The 22,911-nt window shown below is 47.7% G+C and overlaps 1 pseudogene; it reads left to right on the plus strand.

Moving 5' to 3' along the window:
- Positions 1–17,968: 17,968 nt before the first annotated feature.
- Positions 17,969–22,631, plus strand: LOC119815137 (annotated as a pseudogene).
- The last annotated feature ends 280 nt before the right edge of the window (positions 22,632–22,911 follow it).

A 22,911-nucleotide genomic window follows, 5' to 3' on the forward strand; every position in this document is an offset into this window, starting at 1 on the left:
TCAGACCAGGCAGCAGACACTGTCTTGATACCCCATTTTGCTACCTACCCCCAAGTGTCACACAAAACCTCTCAGATTCTTCCCTTTCCTTTAGCTCTCTTCTTCCTTCCTCCGCCCCCCCATTGCTTTCCTTCTCTTTTTCCCTCGTCCACCACCCTCCACCTCATCATCATTTTTCCTTTACGCGGTAGACATAGCATTACGTCAGCCCACTCCAAGTCCTGGATCAGGTCCAGATCTCCCAGTCCTACACAGGGCAGGTTCACAGTAATCTCTCTGAGTAGTGGGGTAAATGTAGATTTTTTTTTCTTCCTCTTGCTTTACTTTCTCAATTTCTACCTTGAGCCAATATTAAATATCGCTAACTGAATAATTAAAAATAAAACACTCTTGGCACCACAGTATTCATAAAGCTACTTGTAAGCCAGTGACTTGAGCCTGGTCAAGTTGCATGCATCTGTCCCCTTTTGGGTGCCTACATCTCCCCAACACACAGTAACCATCAAGTTCTCTCTATAATGAACAGCCGCTGTTAGTGTTTTAGGAATAAGTTTTGATAGCACTTGTCACATTTTATATGTATATTTATGTCGTGTGCTTTTATTTCTACCACCATAGTATTCCAGAAAGGATTTCAGGTGGCTTACAAAGATGCCTGATGCACAGCCAGGAAGAATAAGTTAAAAAAGAGAGCATGAGAAAAGGAAAGTGTGGGAGTGTGAGGAAGAGAATAGAGGAGAGACAAATAAAGACAATACAAAAGAATGCTTGGTGTCCTGCTGGCATGCTCTGGGAGGCCCTCTGTTGGGTGTCAGCTGCTCACTAGCAAATACTCAGCCAGAATGTCCCCCTCTCGTGCCAACCAGCTCACCTAGTAGTTTTCAAACTAATGCATCTGTGGAATGGCTTTGGAAACTGAACGTAGCTGTGGAGGAGGACTGACGGGCAGAAAGGACAGGCAGATGGCACCACCTTCATTTGTTTCCTTTCTTCTGCAGTTTTTTTTTTAGATTTATTTTATGTGCGTGTTTTCCTTACATACATGTATGCGCATCAGGTGCATGTGTGTTATTCTCAGATGTCATAAAAGGGTTTCCGATCCCCTGGAACTGGAGCAGTGATTGTGAGCCACCATTTGGGTGCTGGGAAACCAGGTCCTCTGCAAGAACAACAGAGGCTCTTCACTGCTGAGACATCTCTCCAGTCCATATTGGAGGTGTACTTTCTTTTCTTTTTCTTTCTTTTCAAGACAAGATCTGACTGTCTAGCCCTGAATGGCCTGGAACTCACTTATGTTGAGCAAGCTGGTCTTGAACTTACAGAAATCTATGTGCATCTGTCTCCAAAGGGCTGGGATTAAAGGTCGGTGCTGCCACATCCAGCTATTGTGGGCATATTGTGGAACCTAGTATGAGATGATATTTGGTTCATAAAAATTATATTTTTAATCATTTTGGGGTTATTGTGTCACTGCTTCGTGGCATTCTGCAAGCAGGATAATTTCAGAGTTCTTTATCACCAACTGGAAAGTTGGGAACAGTGCTGCCACGCGACCTGTAGACCATGACATAGCCTGGTCGGAACACTCACAGTGTACCAAGCCCAATGGCAATCACAGTGAAAGCTTTTAATGTTCTTTTTTATACTTGGAGAATTTCATAAACAATGAAATATGATCATATCAACTTCCTTAGTGATGCAAGGTTTTTATTGAGTTTGTGTGTTTGCTTACTTCTTTGGTGGGGCACAGACCACGACATGTGTGTGGAGGTCAAAGGACAACTTGCAGAAGTCAGTTCTTTCCTTCCACCATGTAAGCCTGGGCATTGAACGCAAATCATCAGCCTCAGCTGCCAGTGTATTTTGCCCAATGAGCCACCTCACCCACACATCTTTAATGAACATTAAAAAATATACATCTTCGGGGCTGGAGAGATGGCTCAGTGGTAAAGAGCATTGCCTGCTCTTCCAAAGGTCCTGAGTTCAATTCCCAGCAACCACATGGTGGCTCACAACCATCTGTAATGGGGTGTGGTGCCCTCTTCTGGCCAGCAGACATACACACAGACAGAATATTGTGTACATAATAAATAAATAATTTTTTTAAAAAAAGAAAAAATATATACATCTTCTAGAAACTTACAGTCTGGTACAGGACAACAGTGCATCTTGATTGCAGGAGGGGAGGGTTGCCACTGTCTCTGGCAACTTTGTAGTCTTTGAGCTTTTCTCAGGCTCTTGGTATAAAGGATAGAGAGTCAAGGCTAATAACCGCATTTATTCATGCTGAAGTATGGCTGTGTCCGAATCCCACATACATGTGTGTGTGCCTACTCTGGAGGCAGATGTTCAGTTCTACCCCATTTTGGCTGTGGGAAATTGAGGCGAATCACTTCCCCTCTCTGAGACTCTTTTCCATCTACACTGCACAACTTTGTAAACCTTAGATCAGGACCCCCATTTGGGTGTGGGAGTCATGAAAACCTTGGCATCAGTAAAAGCTATCTGAATGCACAATGACCAAAAATTAGTTCGAACACAAATTCATAATGGATTTGAAATATCTTTGGCAGCACACATCATTGTTGTGTCATGTGGCTGTGCCGTAGCCTTGGTTCTGAACACACAACATGTCATGGAAGGCATGAGACACCTTGGCTCAGATTCAAGACTACTGTGTGTCATGAATTGCCGTGCTTGCACTGTGATGGCTTAATTACAGAAAACAAAGATTATATATATATATATATATATATATATATATATATATATATACCTCCATCCCTCATCATACAAATGTCAAATTAGTTTATCTTTGAATTATATTGTATTGGAATGTTTGGCTTAAAAAAAATTACTGTCTGAGTTTCTGACCTGAGTTTCATACAAGGAAATCATTAATGAATTTTGACTTGAGACTAGGGCAGAATTTCCAATAATTGCTGAAACAGATCTAAACCTTCATCTGTCATTCTGTGCTGTGTATTTACATGAGGCAGTGTTCTCAGCTTTGGTAAGTAGAAAGTCAAGCTGTCTGTCAATCAAGGGCACTCCTCTATTGGAGCCCCTCCCATTCTTGAGAATGCACTGTCACTTTTTAAAAGAATATTTGATGGAGGACTCTCATTGGTTAATAAAGAAACTGCCTTGGCTTTTTGATAGGGCAGGATTTAGGTGGGTGGAGTAGACAGAACAGGATGCTGGGAGTGAGGCAGACGCCTCAGGTAATCGTCATGCCTCTCCTCTCTGGGACAGTTGCCATGAAGCCAGCCACCAGGTCAGACATGCTGAATCTTTCCCGGTAAGACACCACTTCGTGGTGCTACACAAATTATTAGAAATGGGTTAATCAAGATGTGAGAATTAGACAGTAAGAGGCTGGAACTAATGGACCAGGCAGTGTTTAAATGAATACAGTTTGTGTGTTGTTATTTCGGGTGTAAAGCTAGCCGTGTGGGATCTGGGTGGGATAAAAAACAGGCCTGCTCGCCTTGTCACTACAGATATTTTTAACACTTATTAATTTATCCTGTGGTGGGAGAGGGTACGTGCACGTGTCATGGTTTACACGTGGAGGTAAGAAGACAGACAACCTCTGGGAGCTGATTCTCTCCTTCCAATGCTCAGGTTCCAGAGATGAAACTCAGATCGCGGGTGGGGGGTGTGGTAAGCTCATTCTCCCTGGGGCCATCTTCCTGGCTCTCTTTCTCACTTTTCCTTAATAAATCTACTTTCTTCTAAAAAATAAAATCAAGCTGAATAATACTGAAGATGCTCAACATTCTGCAGTAGGAATTACGCAGCAAAGATTTAACTCTATGTAAAAATAAACATGTTCGCCATCTCATTAGTATGTAAATTTTCTTTCATTTTAATAAGTTGTAAAATTATATGTACACCAAAGAATTGTTCACAAATAAATTTCTTTCATCAGTAAATGTTTGACTTTGCACTTATTTATATACCTATGCGCCAGAGATGGCATAAAAATATTTCAGGCGGGGCTGGAGAGATGGCTCAGCAGTTAAGAGCACTGGCTGCTCTTCCAAAGGTCCTGAGTTCAATTCCCAGCAACCACATGGTGGCTCACAACCATCTGTAATGGGGTCTGGTGCCCTCTTCTGGCCTTCAGGCATACACGCAGACAGAATATTGTATACATAATAAATAAATAAATAAATAAATAAATATATTTCAGGCGAAAGGGGACACCAGTAGAAAACATTTAAGAAGCCCTGGTCTATAGAACCTAGAGAGAAATGCTGGCCCTGAGTATGCAATTAACAACAGTATGGGTATTCATTTGTTTGTTTCCATATGTGAGTGCGAAATGTGTGCATATGTTTGAGTGGGGGTGTGTGCACAAGCACGTGGAAGCCAGAGGTCAGCATCGGTGTCCTCCTCGCTTGAACTTTGAGACAGGGTCTTCCACTGAGTCTGGAGCTCACTGATTCAGCTAGGCTGGCTGACCAATGACTTCAGGGATCTGCTGGTCTCTGCCTGGTAGCATCAGTATTATAGACATGTGCTGCAGCACCCTGCTTTTATGAGGGTGCTGGGCATCTTAGCATGGGTCCTCGTGCTTGTGTGCTGGCACTTTCCCCGCTGAGCCATCTCCCAGCCCCCTTGAGTATTTATTTGTTGTTCACAACAGTCTCTTGGGGGTTTCAGACAGATGGCCTTCTATGTGTTGACTCAGGCTTCTGTTTCTTTATATTTTGTGGCTTCAGTGTCTCCTGAGGATCCAGGACCTTTATTTGCTGCCAGCTGGTGGGAGGAGGGGGTCACTGAGAGTCGCCTGACCTGTGTTTCACCCCTGTGCTCACCCCAGTTCCATAATACAGCCTTGTGGTTACTGCTACACACAAGAAAGGCCATGAAATGCAGTCCCTCCATGGGCCACAAAGAAGAATGAGTGAGACTCGGTAAGTTCTTAGCCCGGGATCCTCACATTTACCTCCTGGGACCACAAAAGACTCAGCAAAAGGTGATGTGCCTGGCACAGACTAGGTGCTTGATCAACATGACCATATGAGGCCATAGGTACAAAAATAGTATTATTTTTTCAGGAGCTAAACCACAGACTAGGCACTGGGCTTCTGTTTGCTCTCTGATCCTTCTGATGTCTATGCAAAGCCTGGAGATCACCCTCTCTAACAGATGAGGGAACCAAGACCCAGAGAGGCTGCAGGGCTGGCCCAAGGTCACATAGCTAGGAGGATCCGACTCAAACCCAAGGAAATGTAGCTCAACAACCTGTGATCTTCTCACCAAATCATGATCCTAGTGGGCAAAAAGAACACACACGGATCTGGACCTCAGGGAGCAGGCTGCTTTGGTGGCTCTTCATAAAGAAGTACAACAAAAAGAATAGTAAGTATACACAGGTCGTACCCTGAAAGGTTATTGGCAAACAGCGGCAGGATAATACTAAACACACTCCTATTCCCTCACCTGTCTGAAGCCCCCTGGTCCAGGGGCTCTCCTCCCACCCATCCCTCTTGCATTTCAATTCAGTCCTTTCCCTCACTGTGATCCCTCCTGTACAAATCCACCAGTCTCCGGGTTTCTCAACGCACCTCTGCACTTTGTGTCCCAGTGGGTCTGAGAAAGACCCCCAATGAATCCTTGTCTTGCCACATATTCTTCATTCGCCTAAAAAAAAATATTTTGTGCTGAGCACTAGGATTGAGTCTGATGGCGAAAACAGACAGGAATCAAACACTCATACCAACAAACTCAGAAAAAGAAACCGGATCTCTGAGTACAGAACAAAGGGAATCCGAGCCAGCCTAGGAGATGTCACCCGGGCTGCCCAGGGATGTAAAAGGATAGGGAGGGATTATTCATGTGGGGGGTCAAGACCAGATGTATAAAGAATCTGTGTTGAGAGGAAGCATCTTTGAAGAGCAGAAAGGAGGCCAGAATTGCTCAGGCCAAGGGTGGGATGGAGAGTGGGATGCAGGGAGGAAGTGGAGGTGGGAAGGCGCTGGACCACTAAGGTCCAGAAGAATGGAAATAAATATTTAGTCTTCATTCCCAAGAGTGGAGACAAACCCATCAGAAGGTTTTAAGCTAGCAGATGCGTCTTCTGGGTGAGATGCTGATGTCTCTGTATCCTAGCATTTCAATGGAAAATTAGGACCCACGTCCCATTAGATAAGGACCTCTGGCAGCTGAATGCCCAGCCCCTCCCTCCTCCAGCAGGACATTCTGAGGTACAGTCAGCTGCTCTCTGGCTCCCAAGGCCTCTGGTGGCTTCAGCCCCAGATACCCAAAGTATAATCTGCTCCCAAAGCCCTCTGTTGTTCCTTTTCCTGTCTTACCAACTCCCTATTTCCAGGAGTTCTCTGGGATCACCCCCAGACAAACCCCATATGTTCAACCTTATCTTATATTTCCTAGAAAAACCCTGAAGAAGCCAGTCTGCAATAAAGACAATTAGCTTGAGCGAGAGCAGGGAGCAGGAAGAGCTGCTTTCTGGGTTTTGAGAGACCTCCTCCTGGGTGGCAGCGCTGGGCAGAGCATAGCATCTCATCAGCAGGACTATGAGGTGCAGTGGCCATGCTGAGAAAGGGAGGGGCCTGTGGGAAGCATTGCCCAAGCTTCTGTCCACCCTAGCAGGGAGGCAGGGGGAAAGGCCAAGAATACATATGTTAATATTTCTACACATGTCACAGAACAGCTTGTAGCCAGCAGATTTTCTGGAACTCTCTGCTGTCTTTTCACCCTGCCTTGACACATCAGACTCTAGAAGAGCCCAGCTGCCATGTCCCGGGGAAGCCAGCATTTTCTCCTGTAGGGCAGGATCCAATAACAGTGTTCTCATCCAATAAAGGAGGCTGGCGCACAGGGACAAAATATTGAATTAAAAACAATACCAGAGCCGCCAAGCTCACGCCACCCCTGAACTGCCTGTGCATGCTTCTGCTCTGCAAATTGGTAGCAGGAGCCCCAGGGAAATACTGTCCAGGAAAGGAGGGGCTGGAAGAGGCAGGTGGTAGGGGGAGGGGAGGAGAGAAGCAGCAAAGTCCTGGCCACAGCTGGCTGAGCCAACACTAAGGAGCAGAGCAAGGATTCAGCTTCAGAAATGGAGCCCCAAGCTCTGGGTGCTGGCCTTGGCCATGGCTGCATGGAGTTCATTCGGGAGCAGGTGATCCCAGCGTTCACTCACAGCTCTGAGGTCAGGCACTCCTGGGTTTGCAGCATGAGTCTACCCTACCGATGGGTTCTGTGACCTTGGGTGCATCCTCAGAGACCCTGAACTTCTGCTGTTGTTCTCTCAGGGCCTCATCCAGGACTGTACTGTGTTTAGAAATCATTTGATTCTAGCCCCTGGTCCCCTTCCAAGACTCCGAAGAGTTATGTCATCTGCCCAGTATCACACAGCCAGGAGCAGCTATGTCTCAGATCAAAGCGGTGGAACTTCTGCAGGCTCCTGCTCGGGTCCTCCCAGACTATTGCCTTCAAACCTGTTCCCTATTGTGACAGTACCAAGAGGTAATATCTACAGGAGGTGACAAGGACATAGGGCAGAGCCCACAAAAATAGGATTACTGCCTGCCTTAAGCAAGGTTTCTATCGCGTGATAAACACCATGACCAAAAGCAGCTTGGGGAAGAAAGAGTTTATTTCATCTTCCAGCTTCTAAGTCCATCATCCAGGAATGTCAGAACAAGAACTCAAGGCAGGAACCTGAAGGCAGGAACTGATGCTGAGGCCATAAGGGGGTGCTGCTTACTGGCTTGCTCCCCATGACTGGCTCAGTCTGCTTTCTTATAGAACCCAGGACCACCAACCCAGGGGTGAAACTGCCCACAGTGAGCACGGACCTCATACATCAGTTATTTATCAAGAAAATGCCCTACATACTTGCCTAAAGGTTAATCTTGAGAGCTTATTGGAGATTCTAACAGGGAAGCATAGCTACTTGTATGCCCTTGACTGAAGATGGGTCCTCCTCTAGAGCTACTCCTCTAGGGGTGTAGCTCAGTTTGCAGAGTGCCCTGGTACCTCTGCCACAGGAATATCAGCATGACCACACTCCGAGTGCTATGGTGCCCAGAGTACTGTATCTGACTCCTCTAGCACCTCCCTACCCCCAGACCCAGGAGTGTAATGCCAAGGCCTCCAACCCTGCCTACCCACCAATGCTATATGCTGGGCTGGGACACATGGGCCTCAGGTGGGCCCAACTTTAGAGTAGGCATGGTGTGTGTGATGGATAGCTTTAATTATCAATTTGACACAATCTAGATTCACCTGGGAAGAGGGTGGGGTAGGGAGGGTGTCTCTCTCTGAAAACACCACAGCATCAGAGTGTCGGTCCATATGAGGCAAGAGGGAAGTCCAGTTTAACACAACTCCATAGCCAGTGTTGGCTCAAACCTCTAGAATTTATTTTAGGAGTTACTGAAGCACAGAACAATTTTGGAAAATGTTTCCTGATGATAATTAACCCAATCCCGCAAGGTCTAGGCCACTGCAGGTGGTGTCACCCCTGACAGGCAGCCCTGGGTTGTATTAAAAAAAAAAAAAAAAAAAAAAAAAAAAAAAAAAAAAAAAAAAAAAAAAAAGCAAGCCAAGGGACTCAAGAGGTGGCTCAGTGAGAGAACGCTGGCTGTTCGTCCAGAGAACTTAAGTTTGAGTCCAGCACCCACATGGCATCTCGCAATCATCTGTAACTCCAGTTACTGGGGATCTAATTCCCTCCTCTGGTCTCTGTGGGCACCAGGCATACACATGGTGTATGGACATATACAGAAGACATCCACATACATAAAATTTAAATTAAAAAAAAAATTTAAGCAAGCTGAGCAAGCCATGGGAGCAAGCCAGTACACAATGTTCTCTATTGAACGTTGCTTCAGTCTCTGCTTCAGTTCCCAACCCCAAGATCCTGCCTTAAGCACATGTCCTGGCTTTCTTTGGTACTGAACTATAAACTATAAGATGAAATAAACTGTTTCCTCCCCAAATGCTTTGAGTCATGGTGTTGATCACAGCGATAGAAAGCGAGCGAGAACACATGCCATTCTCAGTGGCCCTTCCATTTGATGCCAGAGTCCTGTGATGTTTTACCTTCATCTCCAGCAACTAAAATCTCGGGCATTAAATGACATGTCCAAGGTCATACTACATCTAGCAAGTAGCTGAGCTGAGGTTTAGCTTGTCCTGCACCCTTATCTTCCTTAATCCCGTCTACAAGACTGAGCTACAAAAACAATCGCTTGGTTCAGCATCTACTTTTCCTTGTATCAGCCGGAAGGCCTTGGGGCTGCAGAAAGGCAATACCAGTCTCACGGGTTAACAAGGAGACATTAAGTTCTGAGGTGTGGTAGTGTGGGAGTCACTCATCCCATGGCTCCATGCCCTGCCCCCACTCCCCACTGTGACAACATGAGAACTTAGTTTTATGCATTTGTTCACAGGATGATTGACACATCGTCAGACATTATACGCAGCTGCAGCCACGTCCGTCAACAAAGCCGCGACTTTTTCTCTCTGAGAAGCAACAAAATCCTTTCTGGAAGCCCGTAGGCTAGGCAAGCACTGCTCACATCTCATTGGGCAGAATTGTTCCCGCTTCCAGACTCATCGCTCACTCTGCAATTGGGACTGCGCGGCTAGCTCAGTGCAGTAGCCCTGGGCCATCTGCAGGGAAATGACCCACCCTCCAAATCAATGTTCTATTTGAAAAAGAAAAGAGCAGCGACTCACGCGCAGGGTAAGCAGACAAAAGTGGGCACAAGCCTTTCTGGTTTTCTTCTAGCTTCCCAATACCTTTAGCCCTAATACCTGCCTTCTTTTGCTATCTTATTTTTTGTTGTTATTGTTGTTTTTTTAAGACAGGGTTTCTCTGTGTAGCCCTAGCTGTCCTGGAACTCACCCTGTAGACTAGGCTGTCCTCAAACTTGCAGAAATCCGCCTGCCTCTGCCTCCCGAGTGCAGGAAAGGCGTACACCACCACTGCCCAGCCTTGCTATCATTTTAAAGTCAGCACATATTCAGTATCCACCCTGATGGGTTTCACTACAATTTCACCTGTGGATGCTGCGTGCTCCATTATCTTCTCTTCCTCCTCCTCCACTCGCACCGGTCCCCTTTGCCCTCCCCCACAGTCCCCCTCAGCTGTGATGTCACACATACATGCACTCTAGATTCACGTGAGAGAAAGCGTGCACATTTGTCTTTCTTTTTCTCAAATTTTTATCTTGAACATTTTATTTATCGCGTGTGTGTGCACATGCATGTGTAAACATACCCGCCCCAGAGCACATATGGAGATCAGAGGATAACTTGTAGGAGTCAGTTGAGGGAGTCAGTTCCCCCCTTCCCAGGAAGTGAACTCGGGTTGACAGGCTTGGCCACAGGCACCTTTACCAGCTGAGTCCTCTCGCTGCCCCAGCCAACTTGTCTTCTAAGTCTTCTCTCACTTAACATGCTGCTCTCCAGTTCTACCCATTTCCTCTCTAAGGACACAACTTTCTTTACTTTTGACAGTTTCATAAATATGTACAACCGGTTCCTGCTGTAGCTCACCCATTAGCTCCTGTTATCCGTCTTTCTTTCCCTCTGAGACCCTTCTTTCCACCTAGTCCCCCAGTGGCCATATCATTAAATAAAATGATCCCTTCCCCCAGAAGCCATTCACAGTCATTAGCTCCTCAGAAGGGATGTAGCCTCACGGGGCCTCCTCTGTCCCTGCTGAAATGCTAAAGGGCTCGGTCTTGTGCTGCGTGTTCATGACTACCTGGATGGCAGTGTTTCGTGACGGGCCTTCCCATCCTCCAGCTCTTACATTCTTTCCACTCTAGCTTATGAAGTGTTCCCCGGGCCTTGGTGGAGGAAGACCTCATGACTGAATTGTGCATAATCACATTTTCCTTAGCCAGCCTCCTCTTGGTGGACTTCTAGGCTGGTCTCAGATCTCGACTCTTGTGGATGGTGCAGCATGAACAGAGACATGCATACATGTCTGCTATGGGTTGGCTTAGAGTCCTGGGGGTATATACCAGGAGTGGTATAGCTGGTCCTAGGGACATTCTATTTTTAGCTCATTGAGAAGCCTCCACACTGATTTCTGCAGTAGCTGCGCCATTTTATAGCCCACCAGCAGTAAATAAGGGTTCCTCTTTCCCCACATCTCGGCCAGGAGTTCCTGTTATTTGCCTTCCTAATGGCAGCTACTCTGAGTGGAGTGAGATGAAATCTCAAAGCGGTTTTGATATGCATGTCCCCGACAGCTGAACATGTCAAACATCTTTTCATATATTTATTGGCTATTTGCTCCTGCCCCACCCTTGCCAGTTTTTGAAACCAGAACATTAGAACATTTATCATGTGACTGAAGACTGAAGTCCTCAAGGTGAACTGGATGCTGTCCCAACAGCTGCCCTTCTCGGTTTAGGTGCCGTTCCTTCATGGAGTCCATGTCTGAACCCGTGTTAATGATAATTTTTAGGTACATCATTTGCTCACTCCTGGGAGTGTGTCCTCTCTCGGACTTGGAACTCCCTATTTTACTTTCTCTAGTTCCTGGCAGGAAGCCATGTTTCTCAGAGGTCCATTTCTGGAGGTGGTAGCCCTTAGAGCCACAGGGTGGCACAATGTGTGCAGCTTACTGGATACTTTCCTAAAGCCGCAGGTCCCTTCACCATCTTGCTTCTGCCTAAGAGAGTGTGTGTCTCCTTTTGAGAACTCTGTTTATGGACTGGATGACTGGGGGAGGAGTTGTTGAATTCTTTATTCTACTAAGTAACACTTTAGCTCCCTCTTGAAGGACCATCAAAAACCCTGCCTTTCCCAGGTAGTCTTCTACAACATCCTCCTTCAGGCTATCTAGTGGCCCCTCATCCAGTCTCTGTTTCCTCATCTGTGTAAGGATTCATCTTTCTTAAGGCATGTTTGAGAAACAGGGTAGAGGATGTATCTGGGATTATTGTCAGTAATCTCCTTGGGAAGAAGAAAAAGAGGGAGACCAGACTGGGCAAAATCCAGTTCCCGGCAAGAGAAAAGCAAAAGTCCTTTCAAGGTGCCAGCACCCAGGCCCCTCTCCCATCATTCCCCGCCCCTTGACTCTCCCAGCAAAGCCATTTTTCATCCCCAAAGTCATTTGGCTTAGAGCGAGGGGAAAGAGGCAGTGGCAGGGTCTGTATTGTGCTGGCCTGGCCACCATCCATCACCCGAACGACAGGAACTCACCTCCCACAAATAAAGTTATGACAAGCGTCCCCAACCCATTCTTTCAGCCGTAGCCTCCCTGTTTCCATCATCTCTGACATTATAAGCCATCAGCCAAGTTGTTTGTCATGCCTCTGACAGGGCCTTGGCAACACGGGCAGGGGACCATGCCAAGGTATAGTTGTGCCGGGGCAAGTGCCCGTCCCCCCTGCTGCGGGTGATCCTGCTATTCCACATTTGCTCTGAGAAAGTGTTTCTCCCCATGGAGGCAGGAGTCCAGTTGTTGAGCAGGTAACAGCAAATATTAGTGAAGTCCCTGCTGTCCCCAAACCTGGAAGGTGTCCATGTAGCCACAAAGAGAAGTCAGGTGCATTGATGACCTTAGGGAATGCCCAGTCCCAATGTGGACAGAAAGGAAACAGTGTTGACAGGCAGTGCAAGGACACTGTACGTACTCTGGGAGTAAAGAGGCAGCGTCACAGAGAGACTTGGGCAGGAGGTGGCATATCAGCTGAGACCAACAGAACCCAGAGTAAAGACACAGTGAGCATAAAGACGGTTGTGGAAGGCCTCCCCTGTCCTCCTAAAGCATAAACCCTCACCAACTCCCCCCCCCCAAGCACCAAAATGCAGTGGTGAGCAGAGCCCGGGGAGGGCAGAGGGAGGGCTAAGGACCTGGCTAGCAGAGCACACATAGATGGTTCTACATCCGTCGTCTGGAGCTTGTGTGCCAAGTGACCTCAAACTACGGGAACGCATTCGCTCCTGCAGACCTGGCTGTCTCTGCAGTCCATGTTTCAGGGCTGTTTCGTGTCTGTTTCCTGGCTTCCAGGGGCTGTGGACAGACCTGGGCTTTCCCTGGCTGGTGGACACATCCCCCTTAATCTCCTCTGTTCTCTGTAGTCACATGGCTGTCCCACTGTTGCCAGCTCTCACGCCTCCTTCTTCTTCTAAGAAAACCTGCTAGCCAGGCCTGGGCCTCATGCCTGTAATCCCAGCTCAGGAGGCTAACGTCAGCATGGGTAGCATGGTGAGACCCTTCTCAAAAGGATGGGGAGGGGGACAGAAAGGGAGTTGAGGGGAGGGAGAGATGGGGAAAATAGGGGGGGGGGGGAGAGGAGTCCTGTCCATAGTCCACGGCCATCCATGGATTTGTCTTGAGTTCTTGTGCTATTTATTTCTACAAAGACCCCATTTCCTATAAGGTCATACTTAGGGGGACCTAGGATTAATACTTTGACATATGTTAGGGGTCAGTACTGTTCAGTACACAGCAGACACAGAGGCAAGAGAACATACCAAGTTCTGGGGACACATGTCTTAGTGTGACTGGAACATCAGGACAGAGTCACCTCAGACATGTTTGTACTATCAGTGAGAAAAATGAACAAGGCCAAGCCCCTTGATATCTCTGGGCCTTGGTCCACTGTCAGCCATGTGGACTTATTCTTCCAACTTCTCAGGGCTCCAGGGGTGGGGAAGAAGGCTCAGTCAGTAAAGTGCTAGCACTGCAAGCATAAAGACCTGAGTTCGATCCCCAGTAGCCACATAAAAAGCCAGCTGCAGGATTGTATATGTGTAACCTCACTGGGGAGGCAGAAACAGACCGATCCCTGACTCATCAGCCAGGCAATTTTCATCTACCCCATTGATAAGTTCCACCTTCAGCAAGAGATCTTCTCTCAAAAAAAATTTTAAGTTGGTGTGCAATTGAGGAACACGGCCGACACCAACTTCTGACTTACAAACGTGCACACATGCACGCACACACGCACGTGCGCACACACACACACACACAGAAGCATGCATGCACGCATGCACACACGGCACCGACTCGTCCACTGTTGTGTATAAATCAGAGACAGAAAGCAACCCAAACTGGCATAAGCAATAGAAGACTGTATTAGCTTTTATATTGAGAATGTCTAAGAATGAAACCGCTTCCGGCTCTGCTGGACCAGGGTCCAGATGGTGTGTTCAGGATCATTGCACCCCACCTACCCTCTGGATTTTGCGCTACATCGAAAGCCACTAATGAACCTGACTACCTACCATGCATGCTAAGTAGCCATCGGAAGAGGGGACCAAGCAAGTCCAGTCACAAGGTATATCAGGTAGGATCTTTTCCAGAATCTGAAGCATGAAGATTGGCACTGCCAGGCACGGGCTGTTAGTCTGCATTTGACAGCTCACGGCCCAGGCTAGTTGGCAAAAGTTTGTTCTATGAGAATTGGCTCCTTGCCAATGATCAAAAGACACCTAGAGGGTCTAAGGAGGGTCTGCTGCAGGGATTGGTGGGTGTTGAATGCCTATTGTCCTGGAAAAGGCTTGGAGGGTGACAGCAGTGGCTCCCTTCTCAGAGGGGAGCGGGGATGTCTCCAGGGTGTCCTCTCTACCCCATGCACCTGCCACCACCTGCTTGCCAAGGAGAGAGAGGCTTCATTTGTAAATGAAGCCCCAACATTGCAGCAGATCAGAAGACACAGGGTGCACAGAAAACAGGGGTGCACAGGGGCTTTCCTCCAGCTGGTCCCAGACCCAGGGGGTCCCTCAAGAGGTGACAGACATTGCTAAAGTCTGAAAATAAAAGCCAATCCTTGCTTGGAGATCCCAGAGTTCTAGGATCTTCCTGCCTCAGTTTCCCAAGTACTAGGATTATGAGCCACCACAACTGACTTGTGGTTTAAATATGAAGCAACTCAATCCACTATGGTGGTTTGAATGAGAATGGTCTCCTTATGGTCATATTTGAATGCTCGGTCCCTGGTTGGTGAACTGTTTGGCAAGGATAAGAAATGTGGTCTGGGAGGAGGAGGCATGTCACTAAGGTAGGTTTTGAAGTTTCAAAACGCTCACACACCAGGCCCAGTGTCTCCCTTTCTGCCTCCTGTTTGTGAATTGGATGTAAACGTTCAGCTCCTGCTCCAGTGCCATGCCTTCCTGCCTGTTGCAGTGCTCCCAGCCACAGCGGTCATAGACTTGCCCTCTGAAACTTTACGCCCTAATAAGCTCTTTCATTCATTTGCATTATGAGGTGGCCATGAGCCTTAGGGAGTCAGGCACAGAGATTCATTTTGAATATGAAGTATCCCCAAACAGGTTTTTGCATTAAAGATTTGGTTTCAGCTGGTAAACTAAGAAATGACTATCATTACTCTGAACTAATCAATGGATTCGCTCATCAATGGATGCACAATTGATACATAATAATTATGGGGGTGTGGAAACTAGGAGGTGGGGATCTTCTAGAAGGCGGCAGGTCACTCGCGGAAGGGTCAGCCTTCAAAGGGTAGATCTTGTCATGGACCGTGTTTCTCATTCTCTGCTCCGACTGCCAGGAGGTGAACTGCTGCTCTCTGCTGGTTTTCCACCCTGATGTTCCTGCTTCACCACCGGTCCTTAAACAACAGAGCTAGCTGACCATGAGCTGAGACTGAGCTGAGCATCTTTTTCCTCCCTTCGGTTGACTCGCTTGGCGATTTTGTCGTTGCTAACCCAGCCCCTCACTTTCTCATCCCTCTCCTGAACATGAATATAAGTAACTCTGCCCCAACTTTACACATGGAAAAGCTGATGGGCCGGGTGTAGGATGCCAGATCTACACTTCTCTCTCGATACACAAATGGCCGAGGGAAAGAAAAGAAAATAGCTGGGTATCATGTACTCACACCAGTTCTTGAGATGAAGGGAAGTTTTTAAGAATCAAAGACCAAAATGGGGAAAATGAGAATATTTTTAATAAAATTAAACTTATTTTAATTGATTTGAAAGAAAGACTGTCTTTTTATTCTGAGTTCATGTTCTTCCCTTTACGGAGTCACATTAATGGAAAATGGTTATTATGGTCATTGTTGACCTTAAAAATGGTTTTTTAAGGTAAAATAAAAATGTAGTAATCCTACATTGGTCACACACACACACACACACACACACACACACACACACAGTGTTTTGAGATCTAGAGAGATGGCTAGGTGTTTAAGAGCCTTGAGTCTCTTCCAAACGACTTGGGCTTGTATTCCCAGCACCAACAAGACAGCTTGCAACCATCTGTAACTCTAAAACCAGGGCATCTGACACCCTCTTCTGGCCTCCAAAGGTGTCAGGCATCATGCAGCACAGAAGCATACATGTAAGCAAAACACTCACATGTACAAAAATGAAATAAACCTACAAAATTAAAAAATATTTAGTATTTCATCTGCCCCTAAAACTTAAAAAAAAAAAAAAAAGAAAGAAACACAGAATCAGAAGCCAGGTAGCATGGCTGATCATTTTGGTCTCTGATGGGGACCAGTCTCAGTGACTGTTTTGACAGCCTAGCCTAAGGCAGCTCTCCCCACCCCTCTCCCACCTTGTTCTGTTTTTCCTCTACTCCTCTTTCCTGTTTCTTTCCTTGGGGGAAGCTCAGCGTGCTCAGAGAGCATCTTATTTGTGCAGGCACCTGTTTATTATCTGCTGTCTAAATCTGTATGCAGACAGCATGGGGTCTTGTTCTCGTGCTCACCTCTGCCTAGCAATGTTCTTGGTGCGGAGCAGGTGCATGGAAAGTGCGGAAGGGAAGGAAGGAGGGAAGGAGGAAGGGAAGGAGTCACAGAGGGAAGAGCCATGGAGCTTGGGACCTCAGTTTGGAGGATGTCAGTCTGGTGTGACTGTCACTGTGGATCCTCAATGCCATCACCCTTCATCATGTCCATGACCTCGGCAAGCACCCCAGTGCCAATAGCAGCCCTCCCTTAAGAACCTGCCTCTATGTCCCACCTCACAGCTGCCCCTGGAGCCCCTTTTCCCTTACTCCACAGTCACACAGGCACATAGGGTTAATGTGAGATCCAGCCCCATCCCAGGGGGCCCTAGGGATTGGTGGCCGATGCCCTGTTTCTCAGTCATTTATTTACAGCTGAGCCCTGATTGCCCAAGCCAGTGTCCACTGGCTACCTGCCCTCTCACCTCCCAAACGCCTCCCTTTATTAAGCCTTTGCTTCCAGTTCTGTTTTGGGGGTAGCCAATTCCGACACAGGCTGGGGCACCTCCCCATAACCTGCTAGCCTCTTCCCTTCACTCCCCTTCTTGATCCCAAATCTCCTGCCTGCTCTTTCCATGACTTCTACAGAAATGCCCCTTTGGCCACCCTCTCACCTCACCCGGCAGACAAGCTGCCAGGTCTTGACTCCCTTCCAACCTGGCCTGAGTTCCAAGAAATTTTAATGAAGAGCCTTGGCCGGGCCCTGCAGAGCCCAGGTGCTGTGCAGCCAGGGAGGGAGGGGAGGGGAGGGCTGCCGGTGAAGGAGCATGCGGTGATTGAATCACCTGCTGCCTCCTGGCTCCTTCCTTTGTTCCTCCAACCCACGACCTCCTTTTTCTTCTCTGCCCCTCCCCAGCAGCCATCAGAGCAGAAGTGCTGACTGGGCCTACCCAGAGCAGCCCGGTATCAAAACTTCTCACAGGGCACAAGTCCAGTCTTTTCCTGTTACAAGCCGCTCACTAGGGACCAGTGTTGATGCTGGTATCGTGTTGTGCTTTGAGACAGGTGTGGCCGGGCTGGTCTAGAGGTCACTGTGTGAGCCAGCCTGGCCTCAGATTTGCAGTAATCCTCCTTCTGCGGTGTCCCACACCCTGGCGTTACAGGTCAAGCCACTCTGCCTGGCTTAGAATGGTTTTCATAAAAATGCTTATCCACATCAGTGAGGAACTCTAAGCCGGGGTAGAACCTGATGAGAAAAGTCATATAATCAACATCCGTTCTCTCATTATTCATCCATCCATTCACCTACCTTTGAGGAGCATGTCAGTGTCTAAGTCCTGGGATACAGGATGTGGCTCTCCCTGCCAGGACCGCCAGGACCTTGCATTCCAGTGGGAACGGAAGCAGTCAGTGCAGGAACAGAAGCAGGAACAAAAGAGGAGGGAGTCACAAAAGAGGAACTTCCAGGGGGAAGGTAATGGAGAAGCCAAGAAGCACCCAGAAGCTGGGAAGATTCCAAGGACTCTTGAGAAGCCACCAGTGATCTGGAGACTCAGGAGATGCCACCCTTGGCTGAGAGAAAGGAATACCTAGGCGTTCTCGTTGCTCCTACACTTAGTATAGAGTAGATCAAAGGAGTGGAGAAGCTGAGGAATCAGACAGCCCTGGATAAGAAAACTCTAGAGGGGTCAGAGCAGAGCACCGGAGAACACAGGGAAGGAGCTTGGGTGGGGGTGGGGGGAATGCAGAAAATGAGTGGTTAATTAGAGTTGGGCTTTGAGGTATGGACAGGAGTTTGTTGAGCGTCATGTTAGAGGAGTGTAGCCCAAATAGCTGGCATAATACACAGTAGTTCCTCACTATCCTAAGGGGATGTGTTTCAAGAACCCCAGTAGATGCCTTAAGCCACGGGTTGTAGTTGACTTCACAGGTGATGATGACAGGCACTGTTATTCAGACTCAAGCCACACACTCCTCTCCCTCTAAGGCCCATGTCTAAGTCTCAGCACAAGGCCACGTTTGGATGAGCCCCCAGCACCCCCTGAGGTCTGTCTCTAGCTACTCTTAACTACCAGCAGACCTGAGGAACCTTCCTGGGCTCCCACAGGGCCAGAGTACCTGGGACTTGTGGACTCAACACTGCCCCCTACGTTGAGAAGTACCCTCTCAACCCAGGGCTGACCCCGCTGGCCTTGCGCCTTTGGCCGGCAGTCATAGGGAGGGGCTGAGGGCACAGGACCAAGAGAATCCAGTTTCCATTTTGCTCTTGTTCACGTTTGCAGTCCAGATGCCTCCAGATCTAATTCCGAATAAATAATTGTGCTGAGTAACCTGGGTCCCTTGGTGATTAAGTAAACAGGCTGAGGCGGGTGGAAATTGAATTAGTGCAGTGTGCTCAGCTATTATTACCCACCCCTTCTCATGAATATTAATGAGGGGTTATTAAGAAATGTAAATGCTGCCCCAGGGGGCATAGAGATGGGGAGGGGGGGTCAGGACCAGAGGACAGACCCTTCAGAAAGCCGCGTGATCCAAGGCATTTTGGAAATTATGTCGGATGGTTCTTTTCTGTGCTGTGGCAACATTTTCGGACACCTCGCTTTTATTAAAATGAGGAAAAGGGAACAAATTTTAATTTGAGAATTAAATTAGCATTTTCCAAGCAGCCTTGGCAGCAGTGAGGGCATATTTTGCCAAAAAAAGGGCTATTCGGGGTGGGGCGGGGCAAGGTTGTGTGGTGGGGTGCAGCTGACGGACGATTAGTTCTCTCTCAGTTCATCTCCAGGCAAGGGAGTAAACACATTAATCTCTGGGCAGGGAGCAAGCTGGAAGATGCTGGAAACCTACAGGAGGCCGCAAAGTCTTCCCTGGAAAGCCAGAGACTGCTGACCCAGAGAGGTCAGGCTCTGGCCTGAGGTCACACAGGAAGGCCAGGAGCTCTGGCTGAGTTTTGCAGGCAAGATGGATGAAGGCGCCTGCTTCTCTTAGACACACTGGGCAGGGTGCAGGGATGCAGCTCTTCTCGCCTGGCCTCCCGGGCCCTAGGTCCTGCCCTCACCACTCAGTTCCCATCTCCGTGGCCAGATTCTTCCCCACACTTTCACAAGGCCTTACTTCCACTCTCTAGCCTTCCACGAACCACTAGCTCCCTTAGTCTGAAGATGATTTGGCTCTTGTCATTCTTATCCCTCCCGGATCTGACTCTAGTTCAAACTGGTGCTGCTCTCGGCAATTGCAAACTGGATGGACAGAAGGTAAGGAGACAAAAAGGAAAGACAATGAGGCAGGAAAGAAAGGTGGAAGGAAGAAATGGAGGAGGGAGTAAGTGGTAAGGACCAATATTCCAGATTTGCTAAGACTATGTAATGTTGTTGATTTGGCGATGAAACCGACAGCTGCCGTTGCCTCATGAGCTCACACTCGGCTGTCCTGGACCGATTGCAGTGCCCGCGTTGCCCGCTCCCGAAGCACACGTAGCTGTCTCTGCTCCACAGAGGACATACTGCTCATCCAGGTCTAGTACTTTACTCCAGATCACCATGGACATCAGAGCTTGAACTCTGGCCTACTACTACTACCTTGGAGCTAAGGATGACCTTGAACTTCTGATCATCCTGCTCCCTCTCCTAAGAGTGGAGATTCAATTTCCAAGACCCACTCCATCTTGAAAAAAAAATATCTCTTCTGGATTAGGGCTATAGCTCAGTTGGTCACATGCTTGCTTGCCTAGTATGGATGAGGCTGTGGGTTCCGTTTCCAGAGCTACCTAAACTGGATGTAATGATACACACCTGTGATTCTAACACTCTGAAATTAGAGGCAGGGGGATCAAAAGTTCAAGGTCATCCTTGGCTTCATAGTGAGTCAGGCCAATCTGGGATATATAAGCCCTTGTCTCAAAACGAACAAGAAAAGACAACAGAGACAGACACTGCCTTTGAAGACACAGTAAAATTCACCTGCCTCCTGCACTCAGAGGCAGCACATCAGAGATCCAACCACACTGTGGTCCCCACAATATCCCCTAGAAGAAGTTGACATTGATCCTGTGGTTTCCGTAGACATCCTCACCATGAGCCCCTGAGCTGCCAACAGGAGCCCAGATGTGGGGCTCTTGGCCCTCACCACCCGCCCCATCCCCAGACAAGAAAGAGTGGATGGGATCTAACTCATGCATTTTAACGACTTCTCCAGCACGCCTCGCTCCACCCGCTCGCTTGCAGGAATAAAGGCTGACAGGAGCGGCTGAGTTAATCAGAGTGGGTAATAGAGGAAAAGACAGGAATCGCTGGCCAAATTGCCGCAGAGAAAAATGGGGCAAAAGCATGAGAAGCAAGTCAGAAGTGTCCAATTAAAGCGTGGCGTGTTTAAAGGGCAAGACCCGCGTCCCTGAAGTTCTCGTAGCACATGTCTCTGGGGGGCCCGAGGGCGCCCTCAGCCCTGAGGATCGTTTCTCATGGTTTACACATGAATTCCTTTATATCTGAATAGATATTTTAATGCATATTACAAAAATGCAAAAAGCATATAAAACCTGCTATTTCATGCATATTATTGCCTAGAATGAGTCTGAAAAGATATTTTATTGCTAGTCAATTAAAAGAAAAATTTTACTTTTTAAAGGAAAGAAGAATATGGTAAAAAACTATGATGTTGGCTCTTTGTGTGCGTGTGTGTGTGTGTGCATGTCTGTATATGTCTATGTGATCTGTTCGTGTGTGTCTGTATATGTGTGTATGATCTGTCTCTGAGTGTCCATGTCTGCGTGTATGTCTTTCTCTGTGTGTGTTTGTGTGTGTGCATGTTTTTATGCCTGTGTATGTATGTATATGTGTTTATGATCTGTCTCTTTCTGTGAGTGTCTCTGTGTGTGTGTGTGTATACATGTGTGTGGGCACACAAACCTGTATGTACACATTCATAGGCCAGAGGAGAACATCAGGTATCCTGTTCAATCACTCTCCATCTTAGTCCCTTGACTGAGGGTCTCTCACTGCACCTGGAGAGCCAGTGCGCCCCACTGACCCTCCTGTCTCTGCCCCCAAATTCCTGGAGTTATAGGTACATGCCCGGCTATTCTAAGCTTTTTATGTGGATGTGAGGATTTGAACACAGCAAAACTCTTATCTACTGAGCTATCATCCCAGTTCTTCCATGAGCAAAGCTTGGGAAAGAATATATGAATTCTTTGTTACTCAAAGTAAAGTGCATGGGTCAGCAGTACTAGTGTGTTCATGTGTGTGTGTGTGTGTATGGGAGTGTATGTGAGCCTGTGTGTGAGTTGTATATATGTGTATATACACACACACACCTTCCCCAGACTTACTCTGTCAGTAACTGAATTTTAGCAAGCGTCAAGGTGACTTGCATATACATCAATACACAGTGTTTTAAAAACACAAATCCTTGGTGAGAAGGAACCAGCTAGAGAATGCACAACAGCCCCTCAGGCCCACTACCAACAGCTCCAGCTGGCAGCACCAACTCCCATCAGTTTATCTGACTTCTGCCAAGGCTCTGAAATGCCAACTATGTCGGCCTGCACTTGATGTTAAGGTTGGTACCACCCTGCAAAGGAGGATGCCAGCCAGGAGATGAACTCTTGCTTATTCTAATCTGGAGGCAAAAGATCACAAAACAGTTGCCAACCCAAACTACCCTGGGGTTTATTTAAACGGAGACAACAAATGGGATTTCAGCTAGCTCCTCTGCTCTCCTACTGGGACCCCTCCAGTCAAACCCCCACCCTTCAACCTGCACCCTGTCCCACACCTGCTCTACAGTATGCAACTACAGAAGCTTAACAGCCAGTGTTATGGGACAGTGCTGCCGCTCCAGACCAACCAGTGGAGCAGGACCCCTGCAAAATGTGGGCTTGGGGGCTCAAGCTGGAAGAGGGGTGTCACTCTCTCCTTCTGCCAGAGCCCAGAGCCCTGTTCTCATTGACCAAGTGGATGAGGAGGCGCTTACACCAAAATCCTAAAGACTGAGGAACAAAGGCACCAATTCTGTCGTAAAAAAAATAAATTACTCACAAAGAGGAAACAACAAATCCTTATCTTTAGGACGATGAAGACAGTTTCAGACTTGGTCCTGGGGAAAGAACACTGGACTAAGAGTCCAATCCAGCCAGAAGATTCTCAGTTGTGTGGGGTGGGCACGCCTTTATTTCTGGCACTCAGAAGGCAGAGGGACAAGGATCACTGTGAGCTAGAGGCCAGCCAGGGGCTACAGAGTGAGACACTATCTAAAACCAAACAATA

Source organism: Arvicola amphibius, chromosome 5 (genome assembly GCF_903992535.2).
Source record: "Arvicola amphibius chromosome 5, mArvAmp1.2, whole genome shotgun sequence".
Classification (NCBI taxonomy): Eukaryota; Metazoa; Chordata; class Mammalia; order Rodentia; family Cricetidae; genus Arvicola; species Arvicola amphibius.